Consider the following 25,380-nt stretch of genomic DNA (forward strand, 5'->3'; position numbering starts at 1 on the left):
TGGCCAGGTCATATGGTTCTCAATTGAGACCATGTCATCAACTCCCTGCTTCATCTCCTGAGTGTCAGATCACTGATACTAACTTTTATTCCTATGTTCCGATAATGGATCAATTACCACGTCACAGTTTAAGGAAAGTTCTCTTGACTCCACTTCAACCTCATCAGATGGATTTGATTTTCAAAAGCAGAGAGGATCAGGATTAGCAAGGCTAATTTGGACATTGCAATCATGTTAAGCAGACAATAGAGAGACCATGGTTTCTTTTACATCAAAGTCAATCTTGATTGGCACCAATCTGTGTGAACAATGAGAAAATCTGAAAATGAGGCCACTAATTAATTTTGAGAGGAACTCAGCAGGTCTGGCATCTGTGGAGAGAGAAACAGGGTTAACATTTCTTGAAGAGTGACCCTTCTTCATAACTTCTGCAGAACGTTAGAATCATAGAGTTCTCCTTCAGTTTTGAAGAAGGGTCACTGGATTCAAAACATTAAATCTGTTTATCCCTTCACAGGTGCTGCCAAACACACAGTTTCTTCAGCAATTTCTATTGTTGTTTCAGATTTCCACCATCTGCAGTTCTTTGTTTTATTTTGGTGTTCACATGTTACATCACATGTTGGCATGGTGGGTCAGTGGTTAGCACTGCTGCCTCACAGCACCAGGGACCTGGGTTCGATTCCAGCCTTGGGCAGACTGTCTGTGTGGAGTTTGCACATTTTCCTGTGTCTGCGTGGGTTTCCTCCCACGATCCAAAGATGTGCAGGTCAGGTGATTGGCCATGCCAAATTGCCCATAGTGTTAGGTGCGTTAGTCAGAGAGAATGGCTTTGGGTGGGTTACTCTTTGGAGCGTTGGTATGGACTTGTTGGGTGAAAGGCCTGTTTCCACTCTGTAGGAAATCTAATCTTGCACAATTAGAGTTGAGTCTACTCCCATTGTCTCTTGGAGGTACAGTCTGTTCTGACATAACACAATGCTTCTGTTCCCATGCGATTCTGCATTATAAGAAAATCATGTAATAGCAGCAGCTTTAAACCAAGGGGACTGGAATCACGTTATTGCCAATACAGCTAAAGAAGTTTCGAGTACTCCAAATAATGGGCTAAATTCTTCCATCGCGTTATATCCAATTCGCGTTGAAGAAACGCGCGATATAGCAGAACCATGGCATTGTCAGGGTTAAAATGAGTCATTATTATTTTGATGGGACACTGGAAGAGAATCATTGAATCCCTGCAGTGTGGAAACAGGCCCTTCAGCCCAACAAGTCCACACCAACCTTCCAAAGAGTAACCTTCCCAGACCCAGTCCCCCTTCCCTATTGCCCCATATTTATTGCTGACTAATGCACCTAACCTACACACCCCTGAACACCACGGGCAATTTAGCTTGGCCCATTCACATAACTTGCACATCTTTGGATCGTGGGAGGAAACTGGAGCAGCCGGAGGACACCCATGCAGATAGGAGGGGAATCTGTAAACTCTACATAGAGGGTCGCCCGAGGCTGGAATCAAGCCCTGGCACTGGGAGGCAGCAGTGCTAACCACTGAGCCACTGTACCGCCCTGATCATATTCCAACTATTGTTTTAGTTCTCCTCCCCCTCTTTCCCCAGTTCAGCAGCTATTCTGTGTTCAATAATTCTGCCAGCAGTTGACCCTTTAGTAGTTTGTGTTAAATTATTCTGCTGACCAGTGACCGCTATGTAGGTGCTGACATTGCTGGAGGCTGACGTGGAGAGCCAATATTGCCTGGTGCAAACAAGTTGTTCAGCTCAGGCGTGAATGCTCCTTGACAGCTGGCAGTTGAATGATGACTTAAAGGTTGCAACATCTTGAGACACTTTCCGCTGGCCTTTTGCCATCTTTAAAGACGAGCACATGCAGCATTGCTGTTGCTATGGTGATTACAGCTCATGTCTTTCCAATCAAATGTTTCAGTCTTTCAGGTTCTAATCTCCTCCCCTTCCCCTCCCTCACACCCTATTCTTGTTTCCTACCTTGCCATTACAACTCATTAACAAGCATTCATGCGTCCAGCTACCTGTCCTTCCAATACCGAAGCGAATTAAACAACCATCTTGACTTTCTAAGCAATGTTTCCTCAAGCGGTCTTTATGAGTAATCCTTGTGTCATGTGCTCATGACTGTGGATTAGTTGACGCCAGTCTTGCTCATGAGATAGAAAGAAGGGACCTGAGTTTGATTCCAGCCTCAGGTGACTGTCTGTGTGGAGTTTGCACATTCTCCCGTGTCTGCGTGGGTTTCCTCCGGGTGCTCCGGTTTCCTCCCACAGTCCAAAGATGTGCAGGTCAGGTGAATGAGCCATGCTAAATTGCCATAGTGTTCAGGGATGTGTAGGTTAGGTACATTAGTCTGGGGTAAATGTGGAGTAATGGGGTGGGGGGCGCTGGGTCAGGGTGGGTTACTTTTTGGAGGGTTGGTGTAGACTCGTTGGGCCTGTTTCTACACTGGAGGGATTAGATGTGGGTTCAATTCTGACCCTGGGATTTGAACACAGAATTTTAAGTGCGATACGGGGGAATACTACACCATTGGAAGTGCTAACTTTGAGATGAGACATTAAACTAAGGCACTATGTGGCCCTGAGGTGGAGATATCAAATATCACATGGCACCATTTTGAAGAAGGCTGAATGAGTTCCTCCTAGTTAATATTTGACCCTCAACAAACATCCAAAAGCTGATTATCCGACCATTGTTGTGTTACTGTTTGTGTATCTTTGTTTGAAATCCCTCACATGGAAGCATAGAATGTGGAAAATAGGAGCAAGAATAGACCATTCGGCCCTTCAAGCCTGATCTGCCATTTCATATGATTATCCAACTGAATATCTTATTTCCACTTTCTCCTCTTAGATCGCTTTAGCCCTAAGAATTATACCTAACTCCTTGAAAATAGAGTCATAGAGTCATCGAGATGTAAAGCATGGAAACAGACCCTTCAGTCCAACTCATCTATGCCGACCAGATATCCCAACCCAATCCAGTCCCACTTGCCAGCACCCAGCCCATATTCCACAAACCCTTCCTATTCATATACCTATCCAGATGTCTTTTAAATGTTGCAATTGTACGAGGCTCCACCACTTCCTCTGGCAGCTCATTCTATACATGTACCACCCCCTGTATGAAAATGTTGTCCCTTAGGTCTCTTTTATATCTTTCCCTTCTCACCCTAAACCTATGCCCTCTAGTTTCCCCACCCCAGGGAAAAGACTTTGTCTATTTATCTTATCCATGTCCCTCATGATTTTATAAACTTCTGTAAGGTCACCCCTCAGCCTCCGATGCTCCAGCGAAAATAGCCCCTGCCTATTCAATCTCTCCCTATAGCTCAAATCCTCCGACCCTGGCAACATCCTTGTAAATCTTTTCTGAACCCTTTCAAGTTTCACAACATCTTTCCGATAGGAAGGAGACCAGAATTGCATGCAATATTCCAAAAGTGGCCTAACCAGTGCCCTGTACAGCCACAACATGACCTCCCAACTCCTGTGCTCAATACTCTGGCCAATAAAAGAAATGATACCAAATGCTTTCTTCACTATCCTATCTACCTGTGACTTTTGTATTCTCTTTTACCTTATTTGCCAAAGCTATCTCATGTCCCCTTTTTGCCCTCCTGATTTCCCTCTTATGTGTACTCCTACTGCCTTTATACTCTTCTAAGGATTCACTCGATCTATCCTGTCTATACCTAACATATGCTTCCTTCTTTTTCTCAACCAAACACTCAATTACTCAAATCATTGAGCATTCTCTATACCAACCAGCCTTTGCTTTCACCCGAACAGGAATATACTGTCTCGTGATGTGTTTGTTCTGAACTGCTTCAGCAACTCAAATTTTATACGTAACTGGTACTGACCTTACATCAAACATTCCTCTTACCCATGCAAGGCCCTTACTGTACTTTAGGCACCAAACTTTGTCCCTGACGTAAACTGCCTCTCTCAGTTAGCGGAGTCTTGTGTCCAACATTATCCTGCTGCCATTTAACTCTCCCCCAGGAAGATCTGGTTAATCCTCGTGTGGAGTCTTCTCCACATTAGCAACTCTGCTGCAGCTATCATTGTAGTTACATGAGGAGTGGTCTGATAATCAAACAGGAACCAGGACAGTTTGGTATCGAATGATGCTGTATGCTATATGTTTAAGCCTGCCTTTAATGTTTAGATTGCTCTTTCCACCAGACCATTGGACAATGGATGGTATGGAGTTGTCCTTATATACTGAATGCCATTTGACTTTAAGAAATACTCAAATTCCTTGCCGGTAAATGATGGCCAACACTTCAATGAGCCTACATATTGTAAATGGTGCTTGTAGCTTTTCTATCATTGTCTCTGTGTTTGATGAATGAACTCTATGCACATACAGCACTTTGAATGGGTATCTATAGTGATTAAGAACGTTGATCCCATGAAAGGGCTGGCATAGTTGCAGCTGAGTCCAAGGTTTAACCAGCCATTCCCACCAATGTTGAGGAACTGCTTGAGGTAATTTTTGTCCTTGTTGGCACTCTGGGCACTGCCCCACCACCACAATTATGGTTGCATCCAATCGTGGCCCCCAGACATAACTTCTCGCCAACATCTTCATTTTGGATACCCCTGCAAGACCCTGATGGAGTTCAGCCAGTATCTGATTAACAACCTTTGCTCGGGATAATCACCCTTAGTCCCCATAATAAAATGGCACCCTCTACAGTGATCTGGTCTCTCTGGGTCCAGAAAGGTTTCAGTTCTAGTTGCGATGGCCATTTGGTTTTCCCATCGCCACCACATGTTTCAGTTTTGCCAGGACTGGATCTTGTTGCATCTCCATTCTGATATTGTCAGGGTGACAGGAAGGCTCTCCAGAAAGTTTAAAACCAGAATTAACTTTGCTGAAAACAGAAAGGGCTGCAGATGCTGGAAATCAGAAACAAACACAAATTGATGGAAAAGCTCAGCAGGCCTGGGAGCATGTATGGAGAGAAAGCAGAGTTAACTTTCCAGTCCAGTCACCCTTTGTTCGAAGTGTTCTGAGGAAGGGTCACTGGATTCGTAATGCTAACTCTGATTTCTCTCCACAGAAGCTGCCAGACCTGCTGAGCTTCATCAGCAATTTCTGTTTTTGTTGAACAATGTCTTCCATCTGCTGTTCTTTGATCTTTAACAATGAACAAAACAGTGAGTGACTGGTTAATCTTGGACGCCCTTTCGCGTGATTAAAATCCTGCTCTCAAACACCAAAGACACGTGTGTCTCAAACACTGTCCTGATCTTTGAGAATACAGAAACTAATAGTAACCATTCTGAGGAATAAGTTGGAAATGTTCCGGCATAGTAGCAGCTTAATAAGAAACAGCAATAAAGGATTTAGAAGGGGAAAGTCTTATTTATCAAACCTTCTCAATTCCTTTGAGGATGTAACAAATAAAATAAATCATGCCTTCTTTGATATAGTGCATTTGGACTTTCAGAATATCTTTGACAAGGCCCCACATGAAAGACTTCCAATCAAACGAAAAACTAGGGTCACTCAGGGTAGATTCTGAATATGAAGTAGGATCAGAAAATAGGAAACAGAAATCACATAAGACAGATAACTTTATCAGTAGGGGGTGACGAGTGGGAAGTTGCGATGTAGCACTACAGATGTCAGTGCTTGGAACAACTTCAATTCTTATCTGCTTAAACGCAAATACCAGTATCAAACTTCCTTAGTTTACAGATGACACTGTTGCAATGTAGGTCTTTTCTCTGCACTTCTGTCTTGTCTCTGGTAAACTATAGTTTTCAGAAGTAAAGTGCTTCAACCCCTTTATTTTATCCTGTTCATTGATTAAGATGTACATGTTAACAAATACCCTCAAAATTGCAGTAAACTGCTCACTTATGAATATATGGAGTGTTAACCATGTTCTCTCATCATCGATGGAAATGCACAACAGCTATGATGCAGAGAAGGTATTATGAAAGCAGCCACTGCTTCTGACAAAATAGCAGACTTCAGAGCAGGTCCCCTACATGGCCAAGTGGTTTGTAACAGAAGGGCATGCAGCCACAAAATTACCTGCAAATCCAAAATAAAATGTTGTTTAATATGACACTTGATCTAGCAATGGCACCCCCATATAACATAGAAAAGTATGAAAGAGAAAGGGGAGGAAATAAGCTTGAGGCGGTATTGATCGTGATGTAGAAGAGGTCACATACCAAAGCATTTCTTGGGGCTAGGTATTGGCAGTGTGTTATAAAGCATTTTACATCAGGCCCAGTTATAATTGCCTGTGAAGTCGATGGGGACGGAATGTAAAACAGATCCCAATTTGCTGGCATCCATTACAATTGCATAAAGTTAAGATCTACCTCATTGGTTTTTGTGTTGTTTTCTTTTCCTGGGTAGTTCAAGTTATCTTCCTTTTCACTTTGGATCTCGCAACCAGTGTTTTACCATTGCTAAATCCAACAGCACCAATATCCTGAAGGTTTCTCTTAGTCAGAAATTTAATGGGGCCAACTAGGATAAAACTATGGTGACACAACAATAGGTCAGAGGTTGCAAATCCTCCTCATTCCCCAAAGTCATACCTTTTACCTTTCATTTGAAGAAAACAAAGATAAAACAGAACAACCAGGAACTGGCCCTTTGAGTCTGTTCCACCACAGCTGACATTTATTTTGTGGCTTAAACTCCACTTTCATGCCGGCTCCGTCCCCCATCACAATCACAACCCATAGTATCCTCAAAAGTAACAAATCTATCTCACTCAGCTTTGATTATTCTTCAAAGAGCCAATCTTCACTGCTCTCTGGGGAAGAGAATTCTACTGATTAAGGATGCACTGAGGGAAAGAACATCTCCACATTGCTGACTTAAGTGACGTTAAACTGTCTCTCATTGTCCTAGCCTTCTTCACTAATATGAGGCAATGGCCTAGTGGTATTATCGTTGGGCTGTTAAACTAGAAATATAGATAATGTCCTGGGGACCTGGTTCGAATCCTGCTTGGCAGATGGTGGAATATGAATTCAACGAACATCTGGAATTAAAAGTCTAATGATGACTCTAAATCAATTGCTTGGGGGGAAAAAACCCATTTGGTTCACTGATGCCCTTTAGGGAAGGAAATGGCCATCCTCACCTGGTCTGGCCTACCTGTGACTCCGGACTCATAGCAATGTGGTTGACCCTTAACTGCCCAATGGGCAACAAATGATGCCCTCATCCTGTGAATGAATAAAGAAGGGAAAAGCAAGTGAAATAGCTTCTGAGCATTCATCCTGTCAGGATCCTGAGTTTAAATGAAAATATTTCCCCTCCTTCTAAAAACCAATGGGAGTTATTTTATAGTCCTTCTGATCTGGAATTACAAGATAACTAACTGATGGCTGAGGGAACTTGTTCATATGCTTAATAGAATTATAGAATCAGACAAGGAGGCAATTCGATCCATCATGTATATACTGGCTCCTGAAGGACATAGGAGAAAGTGAGGACTGCAGATGCTGGGGATCAGAGCTTAAAAATGTGTTGCTGGAAAAGTGCAGCAGGTCAGGCAGCATCAAAGGAGAAGGAGAATCGACGTTGCAGAAATTTCCTGAAGAAGGGCTTATGCCCGAAACGTCGATTCTCCTTCTCCTTTAATGCTGCCTGACCTGCTGCACTTTTCCAGCAACACATTTTTAAGTCCTGAAGGACATACCCAGCTAGTCCCAATCTCCAGCCTATCTCCATAGCCCTCTAATTTAATCAATTTCAAATATATACCCATCTCTCTTTCAAAAACGTCTATGGAATCCACTCCACCACTCTCTCAGCCAGTACATTCCAAATCCTAATAACTCCTTGAGTAAAGAGGTTTCTCCTCATCTCACTCCTAGCCCTCTTGCTGACAATTTTGAAATTGTGACTCATAGTTACAGATGTACCATCTCATGGAAATAGGATATGCTTCTGTACCCTGTGAAAATTGTTCATAATTTTGAACATCTCAATCACTTCTTAATCTTCTCTGTTGTTAGGAGAAGAAGCCCAATCTCCCTCATCTTTCCTTGTATCTAAAACCCATCATTCCTGGTATCACCCTGGTAAATCTCCTCTGAGATAATGGAGTTACTTTATTCGGTGCTCAAAATTGCAGATTTGAAACAGTCACCGACTTAAAGGGGATTGAGAAAAGAGAAAAGAAAGTAACAAAAATAAGCTATGACAAGTGGGACTAGATTGGGTTGGGATATCTGGTCGGCATGGAAGGATTGGACCGAAGGGTCTGTTTCTGTGCTGTACAGGGAATGCAATAATATTTATTCCACATCTCTATGACTCTATGACTCTATTTGGAGATGCCAGTGTGGGACTGGGGTGTACAAAGTTAAAAATCACACAACACCAGGTTATAGTCCTACAGGTTTGTTTGGAAGCAGTAGCTTTTGGAGCACTGCTCCTTCGTCAGGTGGTTGTGGACTTAATTTAATTTATCCCCAGCGAATCAATGCTTTGCTGATACCTGTCACCAGAACACTCAGGTTTTGCGTTACTTCTATCAAACACATACTTGTCTAATATCTGACTTAATTAAGCTGCACACTCTGGCCATTCAAGCAGCTAAAAGTGTAGGGCTTCGTTTGTTGTACGCTCTTCTCTCAAACATTTAGGCAAATGTGTCTGCATTACTGCTGAACAACAGCCATTTGATATGTAATTCCACTTGAAGTGGATTGGAGAGACAGCCTTATCCGAACTTTACAGGCTCAGTCTGAGATTTAAATGTCTGTCTCATCACTAGGCATTGCTGACACTATTCATAAGCAAGTTGGGCTTAACCATTTCCCGACATCATCTGATGATTTTACTGGAGCCTCTTCATTGAATGTAATTTAGGTTTCCGATTTGTTCAATGTTTCTTACATTTACCAGCGATTGAGATTAGTTTACTACATCAACAAGCCGTAATGCTCTACTTAGCTATCAAAACCCAAACCCCAACCCTCTTCCACAGACTTTATTTAAACCATAATTTGAATCCTCTCAAACTGCTGCCAGTATTTCTTTGTTTTCTTCAATAACTTGTCATGATATAAAATATGCTATAGTCAACTTTCCAGAGAAAGATTATTTGTATTGGTTGGAACATTATTTTTCACCATATCTCAATTCAATATCTAATGTTCATGAATAAAGTATTAGTGTGTCTCAATTGCAGTGTTATCTGTTCACTTGACAGTGTGTCATTTTACCTCAGTGTAATAAATTCAGCAAGTTTAATTTTTAAAAAATGATAAACAAGTATCTCTCTATCAGCAATTTCCTAGTTTGCCAAGACATGGTGGTTGAATGCCAAACTTAAAATTATGATAGTAGGTTTTTTTTATTCTACACCATGACTTCCAATGTTCAACTCAAGAGTGTGATGGAATCCTTCCTGATAGCCTGGATGAGTGCAGCTCCATGGACACTCCAGAAACTTGACACCACTCAGGACAAAGTAACCCGATTGGTCATCACTGCATCCACCTTTTCCAACATTCAGCCTTTCTATCATCAGTGCACAATATCAGCAGATACATGGTAGCAACTCACGTTTGACAATACTTCCAAAACTAAGACATCCACTACTTAGAAGGCAAGGACAGCAAATGCATAGGAATACCATCACCTGCAGTTACCCTCCAATGCACACTCCTTCTTGACTTGAAACAAAATCACTGCTTCTACTGTCTTATGTTTCACAATTAGAATGCAACATATATTTACAAAGACATGCTCAGGATATGATCACTATATCAGAGCATGTTATGAAGGTCTCAGACTCCATCTTAACAGGGGCCACTTGAAGAATGACACCTTGATGAAAGTCCGCTGCTTGTTGTAACCAACAGCTTGATATTGGGCCAGACACTGACCTGCCTATAACTTCTCAGAACCTGTAGGAAACATACATTGAATCTTTTAACATCACATTTCCCACATGTAGCTTTTATTTTACAAACATAAATATTATTGCATCAGATACACATACCCTACTAGAGGTAAAGCACGTGTCCTATGGCACTTCATGGTTGGCAGTAAAGGTTGTTAATAAAGGGATCCAAGATCTCAGTAGTAGATATTTAGAAACCTCATTGAAGATCATCTATGCACCAGCTCAAGACACCAACACATTTGGAAAATTAACAGTGCCAATTTATCCGAGTAGAAATCTGTAAATTGAAAAGATAAAAAGGATATAACTTTTTTTTCTGCTAAGCATTGAAGATCTGTCATGTTAGAAGATCTACCTGCTTTAAGAAAAAGCAATAGGCTGCTCCTTGGATCAAAGTAACAAAAACAGCACTCAAGAACTTCTCACAGGTCACTTACTTAATACTGAAAGGCAATTTTCCAATCTAACAGGGCTTACTCTTACATAGAGGTCAGTTCATTTGGCTATTTTCTCTTCCCAATTTGGTGCCAAAATACAGGGAAGCACCTTAAAACATCATTACATATTTGGCAGGCACACCATCTAGTGGAAAAATCCCGCTGCTACAAGTCGACATTTCTTAGTTTAGTTTTCACAATTTAAAAGTGACTAAAACAGTCTTTTTATCCACTCATGGATCTAGACATCGCTGACTGGACAGCATTTATTGCCCTTGAGAAGGTGATGGGTGAGCTACTTTCTTGAACTGCTGTAGTCTATGCTGTAGGTAGCCCCACAATGCCCTTGGTGTGGGAATGCCAGGATTTTGACCTCACAATGGTGGACAGACATGATATATTTCCAGGTCAGGATGGAGAATAATTTGAAGGGGAACTTGGAGATAGTGATGTTCCCATGTATCTGCTGCCGTTGTCCATTTTTATGGAAGTGATCGTGGGTTTGGAAGGTGCTCTGTGAGGAACTTTGGCGGATTTCCTTGTTGCTTTGTTTTAAAATGTAAAACAGCAGCAAAAGGGAGGTGGGTGGGATGGTGGGTGAAGGAGAGAAAAGCAAAACAAGTAAAATAAATAACGTAGTAATGACACAGTACTCTGCTTCTAAACAAAATAAATATGTTCACAAGAAATGGAAGACAAACACTTATAAATGGTCGGATAGCCAATGACAAATTCAGGATTAACAGACTCCAACTCATGTTATACAGAAAAAATCCCAACAGTCTATTGATGAAATTGTTGGAAGATGCCTCAGCAAAGAACGTGAATATAATTTTCCTGAAGAAGAGTTGTCAGAGTGACTCATCAAATTGGGAACAAATAATTTGATTTGATTTAATTTATTTTCATCACATATACCTAGGTACAGTATAGGCAGATCATGTCATATAGAGTGCATTAGGGTAATAGAACAAAGCGAGGAATACAATGTTATGGCTGCAGAGAAGGTGGACAGAGAGTGAGTGCAACATTAAATTTAAAATTTGAGCGGTCCATTCAGAAGTCCAATAACATGGGGAAAAAGCTGTTCTTTAATCTAGTCAGTTGTGTATAAAAACTTTTGTATCTTCTGCCTGATGGAAGAGGATGGAAGAGAATATAATCAGGGTGGGAAGGGTCTTTAATTATGTTGGTTGCTTTCCCATGGCAGCAGGAAGTATAGGTGGAGTCAATGATGGAAGGCTCATTTGTGTGGTAGACTGGGCTATGTTCATAACTCTCTGGTGTTTCTTGCGATCTCGGGAAGAGCAGTTGCCAAACCACACAGTCATGCATCCGGATACGATGCTTTCAATTGTGCATTTATAAAAATTGGTAAGAGTCCTTATGGACATGCCAAATTTTGTTAACCTCTTGAGGAAGTAGAGACTTTGTTGTGCCTTCTTTTACCTGTATCTATACAATTATTAAATTGACAACTTCTACCAATATGCAACCATGTACTTCGGCTTGGGATGTTAAATGGAAGATGCTGTGTTTTGTCTCGTAATCAATATACCTTCAAGAGGCATGCTGATGATATCATCACTGCATCGTAGCATGTGACTCTAGGGCTTAAAGGACTTAGATGCCATCTTAACTGAAGCCACCTGAGGCATGATATTCTGATGATAGTGCATGACTTTTTGCAGCTAAATAGCTTAATACTAGCCCAGACAATGAATTGGCTGTGACTGGAACATACATATATCAAGAGCTAACATAAGCATTGCTGCATGAGGTACAAATACTTTTGTGGAAGCAAAGCCCAGCACAGTTCAGCTCCTTCAGTGTCACTCGGTCCCTTCCTAACAGCACTATGAGTGTACTTACACCACATGGGGTGCAGTGGCTCAAGACAACTCACCCTGGATGTGCACATGCCATTAAAGAACAAAAACAAATGATCTTAGAGCAATTCTTTAATAAACTGGGATTACACTAGTACCAAAAAAAAGCTTTGCCTGTTATTCCAATAGAGGCAGGAAGGTATAATGCATCTTGGTGGGAGGAGATTGGTTATTCATTTTAATCTCTAGACCAGTTTCCTTCCCATCTGAAATCAATAGAAGCTCCAATTGGGCAGTGAGCATAACTGTCTCTTCTGCACTTCAGAAATAAAAATAACATTTCTGCAAATGCATAGCAGGCCCATCAGTGCTTGCAATGGACAAGGCAGGTTAATATTACAGATGGAACCACTTATCAGGAAATGTAAGCTAAATTGGTTCATCACACTGAGCAGAAATCAATAAGTTAACTGCATATTTTCCATACAGTGTAAAAGAATCTCATTATCATCTACAGCCCTGCATTCCTTTGTGTGGGTGAGAGTATCACAAAGTTATTGAATTACCTAACCCATTTGGCTTTGAGTATGAGCCAGCACTGCCTTAAAGTCATTATGATGGATGGTATGAATTGTTGGCTAAAGTCGATAAAGGCGCCAACAGGAGGATCTAGTTAAGTTCGGATTCTGATAATTAAAAACCTTTTATTTGGGAAATCCATTGACAGGATGCATATTTTCTTGAGACGTGCTGAACTGTGAAAAGAGAAAAAGGGGGTAGATTTTCTGCGAGGGTTTTCTGGATTCAATTCACTTGAAATCAGGCAAATCAACATCAAATACTGAAGAAATTCAAGTGTCAGCTATGTCCAGTGCATGGCGAGTTTCTGCATTCATTTTAATTGGAATTCAAATGAAGCATTGGTCTGGGTGCTAACCAGACTCATATGGCGACGACACCCCCGATCAGTTTAATCAAAAGTAGATTTCTGATAATTGCACCCATTGTGTAATCCTTTGGGAATAATCTTCAAATTAAACCTTTTTGTCAAACTAAAATGTACTTGTTGTGTCCTTTTAAAAGTTTTAATATATTCACAAAAATATACATACTTTAATAAGAAGGATGAAACTTTGAAGATGATTAATCCAGAACCCGAGGATAATGTTCTCCGTAAAAACCTAAAGAACTGTGGATAATGTAAATCAGAAGCAAAACCAGAAATTGAGGAAGGGTCACCAGACCCGAAATATTAACTCCAATTTCTCTTCACAGATTCTGCCAGATCTGCTAAGGTTTTCCAGCAACTTCTGTCAATGTTCTAGGTACACGGGTTCAAATCCCACTATGATAGTGAGTGAAATTTGAATTCAATGTCAAAAAAAATCCACAATACAAATCTAGTGTTATGGTGGTCATGTAATCACTACTGATTGTTATTAAAAACCTATCTGGTTCACTAATGTCCTTCAGGGAAGGAAATTTGCTCTCCTGACCTGGCCTGTGATTCCAGATTCATAGCAATGTGGTTGATTATTAAATGCCTTCTGGAAAATTACAGATGGACAATAAATAATCATTGACAGCAAAACATGTCATGAACAAATATAATAAAAAAACAAATTTTTGCTTCTTTTAAAATCAAGGTTGTTTAAAAGGTGAATTAGGCACTCAGAATAAAACTCTTGTGTAATTTTAAGATGAACCTTATTTATTTTCATATTAATAAAATTAGGACAAGTTGCTACTCTCAAATACAGCAGTGGTTTATTGTTAATGGGGAAAACTAATCAATCATGTTGCCCATTGTTACTGGCTCTTTGAGGGTTATATGTTTGTGGTTATTCATTTGAATAGAAATGTGAATGATAACTCCACTTTGGGAAACAAATGCAATTTCAAGCCCAGTTTGTCAATTCTGTGTGCATTTGTCATATTTTCAAATATCACTGCTGCCAGCATGTGGTATTTTGATTTGGATAATTCACTGCCTTCAATTTTCCTTTTGCTATACTGAGTCAGGACTGTCTGATTAACAGTGGTCGAGGACAGACTGCTGGTAAATCTAAACAGAAGAGGCACTGGTCTTGCAGATGATGGCATGGTAGTGATAGTTACAGTTAACATTAGCACAGAGAATCAGAAAGCAGTTAAGGTGCATAAGGAGGCCATTTTGCTCATCATGCCTACACTGGTTCTCTTACCTCGTGCCAATCTCTTGATTTTTCTCCACATCCCTATGCACCATTTGCATCCAAATAATCATTCAAAACCCCTTGAATGCCTCAATTGATCCTGCCTACACCTGAAGAAGGGTTACACCTGAAAGATCGACTACAGTTCAGCCTTCAACACTATTATCCCCTCGAGACTGATTACTAAACTGAGTGATATCAGACTAAGCCTCACTCTCTGCAACTGGATCTTCAGTTTCCTGACCCACAGGCTACAATCAGTGAAGACTGGGGACAATATTTCATCATCACTAATACTCAACACTGGAGCCCCCTAGGGGTGCATACTCAGTTCCCTACTGTACTCATTGTAAACCCGTGACTGCGTCGCCAAATACCAGACTAATGCCATCTACAAGTTCACTGATGACACCACCATAGTCGGTCGAATCTCAGATGGTGATGAAAAGATGGGAGGTAAATGACATGAAAAAATGGTGCACTGGGAACAACCTAGCTCTCAATGCCGGCAAAACCAAGGAACTCATTATTGACTTTTGGTGGGATGTTACTCATGCTCCCCTGCACATTAACAGCACAGAAATGGAACGAGTGGAGAGTGTCAAGCTCCTGGGAGTGGTCATCAACAACAAGCGTTCTTGGACTCTCCATGTGGACACACTGGTTACAAAGGCCCAATAACATTTCTTCTTCCTCAGGCAGCTGAGGAAATTTGGCATGATGGCGAATACCCTTGCCAACCTTTATAGGTGTGCCATCGAGAATGTTCTATCTGGATGTATCACTGCCTGGTATGGCAACTGTGCCATTCAAGATTGGAGACAATGACAGAGCATGGTGAACTCAGCCTGGACTGACACAAAGGCCAACCTCCCATCTATAGAATCCATTTACCAGACCGCTGTCAAGGAAAGGCTGCCAGCATTCTCAAAGATCCATCCCACCCTGGCAATGTTTTTCTACAATCTCTCCCATCGGGGAGAAGGTACAGAAGCCTGAGCCCATGTACCAGCCGGTTTCGAAACAGTTTCTACCCTATTGTTGTCAGAATACTGAATGGACTCACAAACTCTGAACATTCGCCTGTATATGTGTTTTTGTTTTTGCTGCTGTTTACCTATTATTTACTTATCTATGCTAGTTAATTCTTGATCTGCTTGTATTGCTTGCAAGACAAAGCTTTTCACTGTGCCTCGGTACACGTGACAATAAATTCAATTCAATTCAATTCAGCACCTCCTGATGCTGCCTGGCTTGCTGTGTTCTTCCAGCCTCTTACCTGTCTACTTGGTACTACATTTCCAGGCAGTACATTCCACACCCTAATTACTCACTGTGTGAAAAGGTTTTTGTTTCCTCATATCACCCTTGCTTTTTTTGTACATTACTTTAAATCATTAACTTGCCAGACAAAGTGGCTAAGGACTCTCAGGAGCTGTGCAGAATACATCTGCTCCCTTCAGATAATCATGCAGAACTGGACTGTCTTCACTCAAAGAATATGTGGTATCATCAGATTACACAGATTGCAATGTAAAATGTATGTTAACTCCTTTAGAACCATATATAACAAAACTAGCAGCCAACTTTCCCACTCTGCTGTATTATTCTCAAAACTTGCTTTGCTGTATTGATTACAATATTTTCCAACATGCTTAACTGATTGTAAAATTCTTAGGTTAAGCTGCTGAAAAATGCATATCTTTCTTCAGACTGTGAAACACAAATTCAATAAAAATGCTTTCTTTTGTGTGGGCAATTTTCTATTTTCATACAACAGTGACTCTATACCCCAGTCTGTAACTTTCAATTTTTCTTGATGAATTTTATACTTAACAAAGTGCAATAAAGCAACATTGGAGCACCTTCACTTTTCTAATAGTATGAGAATAATTTTCATTAAATTATAGAAAGGTTCCTCTGCAATATACGGTCACTCGATTCATCAAGTCCTTGCCAACTCTGTGTAAGAATAACTCAGCTTGTCTGAATAAACCACCCATTCCACTAAATGCTGCATTCTTTTTATCTTCAAAGGCTAATCCAATTCTCCTTTGGCATTTTATAGCCCTCAAATTTGCTGGGAAGTCTATAATGTGACACATCATCAAAACACCATTTGAAAGTGCATAGCTTTACCTAAACTAACTCAATTGAAAAAAGATCGCCTTAGGTCGGCATTATATCTTATACTTGCCCAATTTCCTTTCCACAGAAGTCAAGCATTTTGTTGACTCATGTTGGCAGTGAATTTTGTACCGTGAGGCTTTTATGTTTCAATATCCCATCAGTGGCTAAGAAGCCAGCCACATCACTAACATTCATGAAAAAAAACCTTCTTTTTAAAGTTACACATATGGAGATTGTTTTCAGTGCTACCTATGGTTCAGTTGCAGTTGTCTTGCCTCTGGGGATTATATCAGAATTGTCAATCCAGAGTATGACCGAGGTAATGCTAAGTTGTCGGATGTGCTGCCTTTCAGGCGAGATGTTAATCCGATGCCTTGCCTGCCCTATCTGATAAATGTAGAAGTTCCACAGTACTACAGAGCAAGAGAGAATAGGGGAGCACCTGGATAGTATCTACACCCTCAAAAGCGGATTGTCTGAATATAGTCATATTGCTGCATGTAGAAGTTTGTGATACTCAAACTGGCTGCCACATTTCCTGTATTACCACAGGGCCTACACCTTGAATAGAGCTTCATTGGCTGTAAAGCACTTTGAGACATCCTAAGATTGGGAAAGGCAGGATATAAATGTGTCTCTTCTATTCTTAAAGTAATATTGAGTTATAATGCCTTTTCTCACACGGTTTGATACCGTACTGTGGGTTTAGGTTCATGACAGACTGGTTGAGGAGAAGGCAAAGTCAAGAACTCTCTTTAGTCTAAGACTTCAAAGTCTAGATATCTTCAAAAGTAAATGTTGAAAGGATGTTTCCCTAATGGAAGACTGTAGGACTGGAGAGCATAATCTCAGAATTAAAGGGGCACCAATTTAAGGCTGGGATAAGGTGGAATTTATTCTCTCAGAGGTTGTCAATCTTTGGAACTCCTTATCACAGAGAACGGTGGGGGTAGAGTACTTGTGTATATTTAAGGCTAAGGGTTATGGGGAAAATGCAGAAAGATGTGCAGAATGTCAGATCAGCCATGATCCTATTGGATGACAGAGCAGTCTCAAGGGACCAAAAGGTCTAATCCTACCCTTATTTCTTATAGTCTTAACTTTATTTTACATTAATACTAAATATTGCTGTATATGGCAATCACAGATATACCAGGCTCCGATTTATAGGTACATCATGTAAGAGCTACCTTGTCTTCTTCTTATGTTCATGTCCATATGTTCATGTGAGTTTTTCATTCTACATTGTTGTGGTATGGTGTCCTTAGCACTTTCTCTTATTCTAAGGTGAACTCTACATCGAGACTGTTCTGACTCTGCCCACTCTGTCTTATATATACTCAGTGATGTGCAGCTCTGTGGCATCATCGTCACAAGAATGCTCTGGGACCCTGAAGCCCATTCACCAAATAAGGAATAATGATGACCCACTTCAGATAGCAGTCCAATATGAATTTCTTAAAAGACAGTCATGAAACAATTGGATTCAATAATAGTTTAACTACTTCCATGATCACATTTGCCACTTTTATTTTCAATTTTAAAAAAAATTCAAATTCTTAAATTAGCATGCTTGAATTTGACCTTACATTCCCCAGATCATTATTCCTTTAACATAACGATATTTTCAGTGCAGCAACTTTCAGTCACTTCCAACCATGGGATATCTTTAGAAAACACATATTTGCATTCACATTGAATTCCTACCATTGATATCCTATTAAACTCTTGAATGTATAAATGGCTTTGGTCCAACAATAAAAGTAAAGAAATAACTTATATTAATGTAGTCACTTTCACACTCTCAAGATATTCTCAAGTGTTTTGTAGCTGGTGAACTACTTTTGAGGAGTAGTCAGTGCTGTAACATAGGAAAGAGCAGAGGGAGTTAGCACAAACAGTTTAACCAGTGTGTTGAAAGTAGCACACAGAGTTCATTGAAATCCGTTAGATTATATCTGATTTTGTATTGGTCAGGTGCAGGTTCCCTTTACTTTAGAGGGGACATTTTTTCTCAAGCATAAGTTCCAATATATTTTAATAACAAGAATAGGTAATTGAAGCAAGCAGACAGAGCAGACCTGTGGAGGTACCAGGTTTCAGATAAACATTGCATTCAAACTGCTGACTGAATGGCTCAATCTCAGCCCCTTTCTTAACTTCTCACTCAACAGCTGGTGCGTATGAGTTTGTTTCAGTAGTTTATTGAGGTTGGATTTCTCCTGTGAAATTCCTGACTTTGCAGATCCTTAGACATTTACTGTAAGGCACGGAGAGTTTGTACAGAGAGTTGTTGAGCTGTGCAGTTTTTGTAGCTTTTTGAGGAGATGATGGTGTGGTGGTACTGTCTGTCACTGGACTGGAATTGAGAGCCTATCTAATGTTCTGGGGGAAATGGGTTCAAATGCCACCACAGCATTGGTGGGATTTAAATTGAGTCAATTGCCTTGAAATGGAATTTTGTGTCAGTAATGATAACGATGAAACTACCTATAAATGTTGTAAAAACCCACGTGGTTCACTAACATCTTTTAGGGAAGGAAATCGGTCATCCTTATCTGATTTGGCCTTAATATGACTCCAAACCCAAAAGCTCTTAACCAGCTTTTGAAATGGCCAAGCAGATCATTCAATTCAAAGGCAGTTAGGGATGGGCAACTGATGTTGACTTTAAATGACAAGCACAGCCGATGAAGGCATTAAGGAAGTTTGGATGCATTCTTGGCCTGAGCTGAAATTGAGACTCTATATGGATTTGCCAGTAAATGTTATTATGCAGCATAGAAACTAGATACAGGAGTAGACCATTCGGCCCTCAAGCCTGTACTATGGCTGATCATGCAATCTCGGTATCCCATTGCCGCCTTCTCTCCATGCCCTTCAATCCCTTTAGAAGCAAGGGCCACATCCAGCTCCCTCTTGAATAAAGCAAACAAACTGGCCCCAATAGCTTCCTGTGGGAGAGAATTCCACAGGTTCAGGACTCTCTGAGTGAAGAAATTCTTGCTCATCTCAGTCCTGAATGACTTACCCCTTATTTGTAGACTGTGACCCCTAGTTCTCGAGTTTCTCAATATCGGAAACATTCTTTCCAGTCCTACCAGGATTTTACATGTTTCTGAAATGACTTCCCCCCCCCCCCCCCCCCTCATTCTTCTAAATTCCAATGAATACAAGCCCAGTTGATCCAGTTTCTCCTCAAAGTCATTCTTGCCATCCCGGGAATCAGTCTGGTGAAATTTCACTGGACTCCTCAGACTAGGAGACCAAGACTGCATATGATGTGGCCTTACCAAGGCCCTGTGTAACTGCCGCAAGATATCCTTACTCCGGTACTCAAACTGTCTCGCTGTGAACTTTATTTTTAAAAGAATTTGAAAGATTTAAGAAATGTGTGCATGCATATAGTGTCTTTCACAACTGTTGTCATTGTTAGAGTGTGGGAAGCATGGAAGCCAACTTGCGCAGCTTAAGTCTTTACACGCAACTGATAATGGGCCAAATATTTGCTTTTGTGCTGTTAGTGGACGAATAAATATTGGTCAGAGTATGGGGGACAACATTTTCATTACAGTCCCAGAGATCTTTGTTACCTACCTGAGAAAGTACACCGGACCTCAGCTCAGCATCTGATCAGAAAGATTGTATCTCTGACTGTATAGCAGTCTGTCTGCTCTGAGCTGGAGTGTCAGACTGGATTCCCTACTTGAACCTTTGACACTTGAAACCACAACTTTCTGACACATATAACTTCCATGCCTAAATCATCACAAGGTGGTGTTTTAGTCATTACCACACCAAACATCATCTCACAAAAACTTCAAGCTAAAGTGCTGTTGAGATCAATTTTGTCTTGGCTCCCTGTCCATGAATATAGTCAATGCATTTCCAACAGAACAATGAGTAAAGGCTGAATGTAGTAATCCTGTTGTTTCTTAGTCATTGTTAAAAAGGAATTTGTTTTCTTCCATCCATGAAGCTTTATGCACTCCCCTGTGGGAAAATGGATTAGTCCCTGGAGTGATGTGATGTGCGAGGGGTGGTTTTGATATTAAAATACCATATTAGTTATATGTCTGTTTTTTGATTAGGGATTGGCTTGATAGCATTCCTGTTCAGCTATTGAGGTCATCTCCCGCTGTCTGGAGGGATGCCCAATTGCTTCCAACTGATGTAACAATTTACTCCAGTGACTGACTGGGTTAAGTGAGAGGCAGAGTGGATTGGTTTGCAGCTGAGTGCATTGTGTCCATTCACTTAACAATGTAATGTTCTAAATGTGGGAGGAATGCATTTTCTTGGCTAAAACCAACTTCTCCCTTGAAATGAACCTTTGCGGTGCTATCACCATGATAGCAATAAAAAGGGAATACAGTGCTTTGAATTGAACATCAGGTTGTAAGTTTGCTCACTGAGCTGGAAGGTTTATTTTCAAATGTTTTGATTCCACACTAAGTAACATCATCAGTGAGCCTCCGGTGAAGTGCTAGTGTTATGTCCCACTTTCTATTTATGTGTCTTGGTCTCTTAAGGTGAGTGATATCACTTCCAGTTCTTTTTCTCAGAGGATGGCAGATAGGGTCCAAAGCGATGTGTTTATTGATGGAATTCCGGTTAGAATGCCAGGCCTCTAGGGATTCCTGTGCATGTCTCTGTTTAGCTTGTCCTAGGATGGATGTGTTGTCCCAGTCAAAGTGGTGTCCTTCTTCGACTGGATATAAGGATACTAGTGATAGCGGGTTGTGTCTTTTTGTGGCTAATTGGCATTCATGTATCCTGGTGGCTAGTTTTCTGCCTGTCTGTCCGATATAGTGTTTGTTACAGTCCTTGCAAGATATTTTGTAAATGATGTTTGTTTTTCTGGTTATTCTATAGCGTCCTTTCGGTTCATCAGTAGCTGTTTCAGTGTGTTGGTAGGTTTGTGGGCTACCATGATGCCAAGGGGTCTGAGTAGTCTGGAAGCCATTTCAGAGATGTCTTTGATGTATGGTAATGTGGCTAGGGTTTCTGGGTGCGTTGTGTCTGCTTGTTTGAGTTTATTGTTGAGAAATTGGCGGTCTCTGTTTATTGGTACCTGTTCTTCTTGAATACTTGCAAAATGTCCAGATTACAGAGGAGGAAGTGCTGGATGCCTTGAAATGGGTAAAGGTGGATAAATCCCCAGGACCTGATCAGGTGTACCCGAGAACTCTGTGGGAAGCAAGTGAAGTGATTGCTGGGCATCTTGCTGAGATATTTATATCATCGATAGTCACAGGTGAGGTGCCGGAAGACTGGAGGATGGCAAACGTGGTGCCACTGTTTAAGAAGGGTGGTAAAGACAAGCCAGGGAACTATAGACCGGTGAGCCTGACCTCGGTGGTGGGCAAGTTGTTGGAGGGAATCCTGAGGGACAGGAGATACATGTATTTGGAAAGGCAAGAACTGATTAGGGATCGTCAACATAGCTTTGTGTGTGGGAAATCATGTCTCACAAACTTGATTGAGTTTTTTGAAGAAGTAACAAAGAGGATTGATGAGGGCAGAGCAGTAGATGTGATCCAAATGGACTTCAGTAAGGCTTTCGACAAGGTTCCCTATGGGAGACTGATTAGCAAGGTTAGATCTCATGGAATTCAATGGATTTCAATGTTTGGTGGTATTCCTTGGCTAGTCTGTATGTTGGTGTTCCAGGTAGTGGGACTATGGTTCTGAGGGGACTCCTGTTTTGTGTACTTTAGATAGTCCATAGAAACAGAGCTTATTGGATCCATTTGGCTTCATTTTTTGGAAATCTGTCTTGTTTATTTGTCCTGATGTATTAAGTATTTTCAATGTGGACATGACACGTTTTCTAGTTGTGCAGTCGGGTCTATTGCCACCTGCTGGTAAGTGTTGGTGTCTGCGAGCATTGAGTTCGCTTTCTCAATGTACTCCGTTCTGTTTAGAATGATGGTCATGTACCCTTTGTTTGCAGGTAGGATTACAATGCTTTTGTCTTTTTTGAGTCTTTCTAGGGCTTTCCTTTCCTGTGTGTTGAGGGTGTTTCCTTCCTTTTTCCTGCTTAATGTTGGTGCAACTGTCCGTGTGATGGTCTGCTGGGGTTTCTTCTGTGAGTCCGTTGTTCCTCCAGGTTGATTCTAATGCTGCTAGCAAGTCCTTTTTTGTCTGCATCTCTGTAGCTGTAGTTTAACCCTCTTGCTAGGATGGCTTTTTCCGTTAGTTAGTTGTCTGTCTGATAGGTTTTTAAACCAAACCTTTGTGTTGTCTGTGTTGTCCTTTTGTGCGAGTTTGTCCAGTTTTTCCTGTAGGGCTAAATTTTTCATTTTATAGTTGATTGATGCTTATGGCTCATTCTAGTATGTCTGTCCATTCATGGTCTGTTACATTAGTATATAAAGTTTTTTGGTGCAAAATGTTTTGATTGTATTTATGGAGTCAGTTGTGGACATTGTTAATAATTTCTCTCATCATTCTGCAGCCATTCTGTTCTGTTATACTCTTGGCTTGTGCGGTGTTGAGTGCTGGTTTGTATTTAAGATATTTTGGTAGTACCTGACTCCTGAAGCATTCATTCAGTAAGGACAGTTATTCGTGGGTGGCACTCAGTCCAATGGCATTGGTTTCCCACCTTTGGTCTAGTTTTAGCATATTGCACCGAGAGGTGTTTGTGGTTTTCAAGAATATTTGTAGCTCAGGTTGAGGTTGAGGTTGGAAGTTTGCTCGCTGAGCTGGAAGGTTTGTTTTCAGACGTTTCATCACCATACTAGGTAACATCATCAGTGAGCCTCTGGTGAAGTGCTGGTGTTATGTCCCGCTTTCTATTTATGTGTCTTGATCTCTTAAAGTGGGTTATATCATTTCCAGTTCTTTTTCTCAGACCATGGTAGATGGGGTCCAAATCGATGCGTTTATTGATGGAATTCTGGTTAGAACACTAGGCCTCTAGGAATTCCTGTGCATGTCTCTGTTTAGCTTGCCCTAGGATGGATGTGTTGTCTGAGTCAAAGTGGTGTCCTTCTTCATCTGTATGTAAGGATACTAGTGATAGTGGGTCAAGACTTTTTATGGCTAGTTGGTGTTCATGTATCCTCATGGTTAATTTTATGCCTGTCTGTCCGATGTAGTGCTTGTAGTCTTTGCATGGTATTTTGTAGATCCCATTTATTTTGCTGGTTGTTTGTATAGGGTCCTTTAGGTTCACCACTGAATTGAATATGATAAAAAGTCATAAATCACAGGACACCAGATTATAATCCAATAGATTTATTTGAAATCACAAGCTTTCAGAGCATTGTTCCTACGTCAGGTGAAGGAGCAACATTCTGAAAGTGTGTGATTTCCATTAAACCTGTTGGACTATACCTGGTGTTGTGTGACTTCTGACTTTGCCCACCCCAATCCAACACTGACACCATCACATCATGTTAATGAGTGGTTTGCTTGCAGTAATGTACCTCAGTGTTCCAGAAAGTGATAGGTTACTAACTGACCCAGTATGCACTAACCCAATGTTCTTAATTACCGTCAAATCTTTTCTTATCATTCTAACACTGCTCCTTTATTGAAAAATAAGCTTTCTGAAATGCCAAGCATTATTTAGCGTACATTCATAAAACTGAACTCTGAATCCTTATATTTCCTGATGCCCATTCTAATATTCTTATAACAACATCTCTCCTATTCATAGCCTCGTTTGTGTGAAATCTTTTCGTTCTGGTCTTAGCGGAAGGTGCTTTTAATATTGATAGAACAGCTTAAAAACTTAAAGAAAGCAATCCTTCCTCTCTCATCGGAAGATCTTCCCTAATTCTCACAGGTGTGAAGTAAAATACAAGATGACTAATAACTTTGGAAGAGGCATCATCTTTGTAGTTCACTCATGGGATGTGAGTATTACTGACTGGCCAGCATTTATTGTATGTTCCTAGTTTCCCCTTGAGACAGTGATGGTGGGCTGCATTCTTGAACCTTATGTTAAAAATAACTAGGCAGCAAGCTAGAAGTTGGGCCTTGGATAAGTAGGAGACAACCTTATTCAATCATATGCAATGCTTATGGGGCTTAAGAGGGACGTTGAGAGGATGTTTCCTCTTGTGGGAGACTCCAGGACCAGAGGGCAAGATGAGGGTAATGAGTTGACAGAGATGAGGATATTTATCACTCAGGCAGTATTCAACCTGTCGAAATCTTTACTTCAGAGAGCTGTAGTGGCTGAATCATTAAGGATATTCAAGACTGAGATCAACAGATTTTTACATTAGTAAAGGGATCAAAGGTTATGGGGGTAAGGCAAGTGGAAGTGAGGATCATCAGGTAAGCCATGAACTCATTGAATAGTGGAGCAGATTCAATGGGCTGAGAGTCTACTTCTGCTCCTATGTTTGAAGGTCTTGCACAACAGTGATATGCCCCTTAGGTACTGGTACAATTTCCTCAGTGTAACTTCCAAAAAGGTCATACAAGACACAATTCCTGGTCGAGAAGCTGTATGAATAGACAACATAGAAACATTAGGAAATATGTTTGTGTAGATTTTCTAGGGTGTTAACGCAGTTGTGAGGGACTGTTATGATACAACGTTACAAAATTAGGGCTTTTTTGTTTGACTGGAGCTGAGTTTTCAAGGTGAAGTGTAAGGCTATCAAGATTATGAAAGGTTTTGTTACTGTAAATTGATAGATTTATTTTCACTTTTTGATCACCCTTATCCTCCTATTTTCACGGTGCATCAAGACACCGGCATCAAGGATAATCACAAGGTTATATAAAACAGGGCAGGTGGTTAAGAACAGAGCATCCTTTGTGACAGACCACTGTTAAGGCAAAGTCCATTATTCTTCCAAAAGGCAACAATTGAGCTTTTGC

The sequence above is a fragment of the Chiloscyllium plagiosum genome, unplaced genomic scaffold (genome assembly GCF_037043375.1).
Source record: "Chiloscyllium plagiosum isolate Xiang-an unplaced genomic scaffold, Cpla_swu_hap1 HiC_scaffold_6, whole genome shotgun sequence".
NCBI lineage: Eukaryota > Metazoa > Chordata > Chondrichthyes > Orectolobiformes > Hemiscylliidae > Chiloscyllium > Chiloscyllium plagiosum.